The following is a 6,979-nucleotide window of genomic DNA, read 5'->3' on the forward strand; positions in this document are numbered from 1 at the left end:
TCGAACATCTGATGTAGATTTTGTTTCAGATTTATGGAAGCCAGCCAAGTTTTTAAAGCAGTCAATCAAAGCAAAGGTAATTCCAAAGGCTCACTGCAGCCTTTTAACAACCAAGAGCTCTGTTCAATAGCTCAATTATCAGTATTCCAGCAGTATGTTTGTTCATTCATTAAACACCAATTTTCCCTCCCAAGTATATGTATGAAAAGTACATAGAAAGGAAAGGAAAAATTATGAAAAGAAGTATATCAGGATGTTATATTTTTGATAGTCAACTAGAAGACTTATGGGCAAGAATTGCAGGAGCTATGCTGGGAGACAAACTGAAAAAAATATATTGGGAGTCATAAGACTTGGGAAATTAAGAAAAAATAGAAAGATTTATTCCTATTGATCAAAACAGTCGAGTTCTGTGGCTAAAATAACTGAAGATCTCTTTAGAGGTTTCTGGGTGTAGGAGAAGAGCAAGGAGGAAACATGCATTTGCTAATTGGACAGATCAGACAGCTGTCTCTGTAGCTGAACAGTAACTGGCCATCCATGTAAATGAAGGAATACAAACCTTTTGGGTGTTGTGTATCACATCACTTCAGTTCATTATAGTTTTCATAATCCTAGTGAATGAGAGATATGCAGACACCAGTACTGGTTCTCTGATACTCTAATTTGATGAGGAATTTTTCTATCAGTAGGAGTTAACAAATGTATCTGCTAGGGAAAGGCAGAGCTGTCAATTCTTTCCATCATTACATGTAGGACTGTAAGATATTCCACTTTTCTTGGATGTGTAATAGTCTGAATCATTCCTGTCTCAAGTGCTTGATATGGAAATCAAAAGCAAGTAAGTATGTGACTAACTCATTCATCCGGAAAAGGTTTTAAGTTCCTGAAAGAGAGAGAACCATTTAAGCTTAGATAAAGAAGAGACTCTAAGGCTTTGTCTACATTGGCAAGAGAAAGACAAAACTTTTGTCATTCAGAGGTGTTAAAACACACACACACACACCCGAAAGACAAAAGTTTTGTCCACGACAAGCACCGGTGTGAACAGTGCTTGGTCAGCAGGAGCGCTCTCCTGCCGACAACACAAACTCCGCTCGTTGGGGGTGGAAGTTTTTTGTTGGCAGGAGAGCCAACAAACAGTGGCTACACTGCATGACTTTTAGCGGCACAGCTGTAGCGACACAGCCATATCGCTAAAAGCTGTGCAGTATAATGTAGTGTAGCTCGTTGGGGGTGGAAGTTTTTTGTCGGCCCGAGAGCTCTCTTCTGCTGACAAACAGCAGAAACACTGCATGCCTTTTAGTGGCATGGCTGTAGCAGCACAGCCAAGTGATGCTACAGGAGAGAGTTTGAACAAACCTCTTCAGGAGCATGCTTCCAATGTAGCAGGATGCTCTTCTTACAATTACAGACTAAAGACTGTAATAGACACACATTATGGTTTCTAACCATCAGAGGGGTAAAGTTCTGGAACAGGCTTCCAAGGGAAGCAGTGGTGGCAAAAGACATATCTGGCTTCAAGACTAAGCTTGATAAGTTTATGGAAGGGAGGATATGTTGGGATAGCCTAATTCTGGCAATTAATTGATCTTCAACTATCAGCGGTAGATATGCTCAATGGCCTATGATGGGATGTTAGATGGAGTGGGATCTGAGTTACTACAGAGAATTCTTTCCTGGGTGTCTGGCTGGTGAGTCTTGTCCACATGCTCAGGGTTTAGCTGATTGCCATATTTGGAGTCGGGAAGGAATTTTCCTCCGGGCAGATTGGCAGAGGCCCTGGGGGGTTTTCACCTTCCTCTGCAGCGTGGGGCACGGGTCACTTGCTGGAGGATTCTCTGCATCTTGACGTCTTTACACCAAGATTTGAGGACTTCAATAGCTCAGATATAGGTTAGAGGTTTGTTACAGGAGTGGGTGGGTGAGATTCTGCGGCCTGCGTTGTGCAGGAGGTCAGACTAGACGATCATAATGGTCCCTTCTGACCTTAAAGTCTATGATATGGAGGTAGGCAGGGTAACCCACACAAAAAGTTGAAGCACTGCAATAGAGAGAAAAAGCCAAGGCAACAAATACAAAGTCTTTTAAAGCTATTGCTATACAAAGCTAGGGCGCTAGTACAATAAGAGGAAAAAACTTACTGCGACATTTAAGGCCAAATAGCAGAACAGCTAAAAATGCTGAGTTTCTACCTACATACAGGGCTATATTGTACACCTTAAACTATAGCCCTCATTGTGGGAGGTTGTGGAGTGGCAGCCAGGCAGTAGGAGCCCAAAGGTTCTCAGTGGTAGCTGATGACAGAACAAGGAGTAATGGTCTCAAGTAGCAGTGGGGGAGGTTTAGGTTGGATATTAGGAAAAACTTTTTCACTAGGAGGGTGGCGAAACACTGGAATGCGTTACCTAGGGAGGTGGTGGAATCTCCTTCCTTAGATATTTTTAAGGTCAGGCTTGACAAAGCCCTGGCTGGGGTGATTTAGTTGGGGACTGGTCCTGCTTTAAGCAGTGGGTTGGACTAGATGATCTCCTGAGGTCCCTTCCAACCCTGATATTCTATGATTCTGTGATATAGTCCATGAGCTAGACAACTTTTGGTATCATCGGGATGAGCAAGTTCTCATCTTTTTTTTGTGAAAGATCCATGCATACACATTACAAAAATATGAGTTGGACCTTTCTGCATCATAGCTTAAAGGTGGAGTTAGGTTTGTTTCCATGGAAACCAGATATGTAAGGGTAAGCACAGTGGGTGAAAAATGGGTATGGGCCATCTTTTGATTAAAAAGGAATACATCTTCACCAATTTTGGGTAATTATGGTTTTCATTAAAATAATAACTATGCAAATAAGACAAATGAGCATAGCCATTGCAGGGGCAACTGCCAACAACTTAAAAGGGGAGCCATGCTTCACATGAAAAAATATTTTGATTCTACAGGCATTACCATTATTTTTCAACTTAAAATCAACTTTTAGTTAGTTGTACACAGTAAGGTACTGTAACCTGAGATTTATGGGTTTGTCCCTTTATTTGCTTCACAACTGTGATGCAGTTGTGATTACTGAAAGAATAATGGAATCTGATTCAGTGGTTCCCAAAGAGCACCCACAAACAGAGCATAAGTCTAAAAACACATGTGATACCTGATGTGGAGGCTCCTTTCACAGATCTAACCAAACCAAGAGACCTGGAATCATGAAAGAATCTTTTAAGAGCCACAGAGATCCAAAAAGGTGCTGCCATTATGCAATATAAAAGACACCAAAGAAGTACCTAACATATTTTATCACCTAAATTGTTAAAAGATCTTCACACACAAGAAAAGTCTGCCACAGCTTGAAAAATAAGCAAAACTTTCCAGCTGCAGTGAAGAAATTGGCCATGAATCACACAAATCAATAAGGGGAATGGTATCATCATCCACCAGAGTATATATAAGTCTGTATGTTTTTATGATCAAGTATCGAAGTACATGAAAGGAGCCAAGTCCTGAGAGCCACTGTGTCAAACAGTAGATCTCAGGTCAGATAGGACCATATGGAAGAGAGCAAAAGAAAATATGGACAGAAAGATATTGGCTGTTGCATCAGGAGAGTGGGGAGCAGCAGAAGCACACTATCACAGATTTTATTGTGGAGCCTACAAAACAAGACCAATAGATAAGCACAAGTGTTGTCAACATGAAGATGATGATATCATGCATTCTATGAAAGAAAAAGAAGCATAGGATAGGCTATTCAATTATATCTACACTGATTTGTTTTCAAAGCCTTGTGTTGTATCAATGATGAATCTCTCACAGAAACTGGTGGCCAGTATGTGTTCTCTTGTTATTGGGGGGGGAGGTGGGGGGTTGGGGGGGGAAATCAAGCCACAAACCAAGAAATATGTTTGGAGAAAACTGGAAGCAGAATTCAGTAATAGCCTGTAGGTTATATCAGATAATAATGCCAAAACATGGTAATACCAGATAACCTTCCTGCGGCAATGTTAATTAAGGAGAATCTAAGAATAGACTCTGAACTGGATGCACTTTTGTCAGAAGACCATGATCAGGTCTTGAAGCAAATGTGCTGTGGTCATGTGGTTGGATCTGAAGAAATCCAACATTGATCAACCATGGCCTCCACAGCCAGAGAGTTTTGATAATGATTACACCCAGGGGTGAAAGTAAGGCAGTACGGGCCGGTATGGCATACCGGTAAAAAGTAACAGCCTGTACCGGCCCGTACTTCTGACTTTAAAGTGTGTGAAAGCCACGGATTGGGGGGCGGGGGGCATAAAAAGGGTAGTGACATTAAAGTGCTGCTGCGGCAAAAGGACCCTGCTTAAAGCGCTGCCACGGCAGCGCTGTAACATCCCTGTCCCTTTTGCCCCCCCGGCAGCCGATGTGGGGGGCAAAAGGAGCAGCTACCCCAGGGCCAGCTATTTAAAAGGGCCCGGGGCTCTGGCCGCTGTGGCGGTAGCAGCAGCGGCCAGAGCCCCGGGCCCTTTAAATCGCCACTGGAGTCCCCCACCCCACCCTGCTCCGCCCCTTCTGCCTGAGGCCCCGCCCCTTCAGGAGGGGAGAACTGCCCCCCATACCAGTAAGAGAAATTTTACTTTCACCCCTGATTACACCTCAGTGCGAATATCTCTCAGACTTCCTCAAGGTGTTTACATGGGATACAAAAGAGACTACACCAACCTCACAAATTCAAAAGTTCATACAGTCCTTTTCCCAAGATTATATATATGCCATTATTGGCGGTGTGCAGAAATCTGCCAGGCACAAACCGTGGATATTGAAATCCCTCACTGGCAACATGGAGTTGGTTAAGATACTCAGATGACTAGGTCGTGGGATATCTTATAGTCAGCTGGAGGAAATGGACACTGCCCTCTGTGACAATCAGGGCCCAGACACCCCCGGAGGAGGACAGAGGATCTGAACTCCAAAGAATAAACAATTGAGTGAACTGACTTATAGTACAACAAGCTTGTATACAAAGTGTATCAAGAAAGATATTTTATGAAAGCTAGTGACACACTTGTCTTGAATAGCAACACAGGAGAAAAACTTTATCTGGGGACACACTTGAATACTTTCAAAGGTGTACTGCATTATAAAAAAAGAAGAGGAAATAACCCATCACTTAGGGGGGAAAGGAGACTGCACCCTCTCATTCTGTGAACACTGGACCCTCTTTCTTGGAGAGTTGGAGATGCTGGTAGCTTGATGTAAGTGAGAAAGCTGTTTAGGAAAGACTGTAGCTTGCTAAGTCTTTGACACTAGAAAGCGTGTCTTGTTTTGTCTGTAACCATACCTGTCTTTTTCTCTTGCTTAATATCACCTAAATCTATGTTCCTTATTAATAAACATATTTTTAGTTTGACATAAAATAGTCAGTTAAAATGTACTCTGTGGGTTATTCTGTACAGATAACCAAGAGTAACAAGTGTGGAGGACAGAGGTATCTTTTTTCCCCCCTCGAATGTACTGAAACAACTTGAGAAATTAAATTGCAATTTAACCAATGAGACCAGGTGGTATTGCTCCAAATCACTAAACACCAAAGGAGCTGAATTACAATACAGTTGTAATTACATTAATATGGGATTTATCATTTAGACCACTGATTATGCTGTAGAACTAAAGGGTGGCCAAAGCTGTATCAATTTTTCCAACAGGCTGAGAAGTCTTCCTTTAAGACTTTAATACCAGGAGAAGTAATTGATGCAATTCTTAAACATAGGATTATAAACCACCTCCATGTGTATGATACAACAGAGATAAAGTATGAGTCCTCGGCTAATCTCTTTGGGGGCAGCAAACTTTATAATTGCTGTGAATGTCCAGTGACAGGGACTGGAGACTGCACTGTGACATCTCTGGGGAACTCAAGAAAAGGGGTTCACTGAATGTTATCTGTAAGGCAAGGTTCAGACTGGCAGAATCTTGAGGAGTTAGTTGGTGAGGCAAACAGGGTGGTGTGCTAGGGAGATGACCAGTACAAGCCCAGCAAAGCTCTCTCTTGCTGAGGTAGAGGGGTAACACAATGGCTTATGTTTCTAGGCTCCTTGAGAAGAGCATCATACCCTCCATCTACAGAAGCTGGCTAATGAGAATGAGTCAGGTGTGGCAATACCATCCAATATTCTGCCCTGCATGCCCACAACTATGGTGTATGACGGCATCAACAGATTTGAGGAGACACTCAGTGGTGCAGGGATATCACAGAGTAAATGGTATTGCAGTGCAGTCTCAGGACAACCCAAGAAAGCTCCACATGCAGAGAAAGTTAAAATATGCAGCATCACTCCTCCACAATTATTGCTTCCTCCTTGTAATGCTGGTAACCAAGTTGGCCCTCCCGTGATGGAACCAATGAAGAGGCCATTCAAAATGCTCAAGTTAAGAATCCAGTATGGTCTCTGATGAGGCAAACAGATGAAAGTAACCACATGGTCAGCTCCTGACCTGGCTTGAACATCCAGGCATGCAACAAGGTCGACATGACTCAGGCCAATGTTGGGTATTTGCTGACCACAAATGCACCAGCAATGGAGATGTCCATGGTCTACAAAATCCTTAATTGGATTCAAAATATTGAGGGGAAAAAACTTCATTTGAAAGAGATAATATGTGTCTTTCATGAGGCACTGTATGCCAAGACTGCAAAAATGTTGAGGGAGAATGACAAAAAAAATCCAATCCATAATTATCAGAATGGATGCAGAGGTAGCTTTAAACCACCTTGATAACATCCAGATTCTGGGCAGCTGTGGAGGCTGAAATGGCCCCCAGCATTAATTGGCTGAGTCCCAGGGGCTGCTCTAACTTACCTTAGCTGGGTTGCCTATGGCCTTTTTTGCTGTACAGAATCCCTGTATTTTTGACCCTTCCAAGCACAACCCTGATCCATGTCCTTCTGTTCCCAGACCTGCCACCTATATCAGGGCCTCTTGGGGTAGGAGAGCAACATAAGGCTAC

The sequence above is a fragment of the Chelonia mydas genome, chromosome 7 (genome assembly GCF_015237465.2).
Source record: "Chelonia mydas isolate rCheMyd1 chromosome 7, rCheMyd1.pri.v2, whole genome shotgun sequence".
NCBI classification, from domain to species: domain Eukaryota; kingdom Metazoa; phylum Chordata; order Testudines; family Cheloniidae; genus Chelonia; species Chelonia mydas.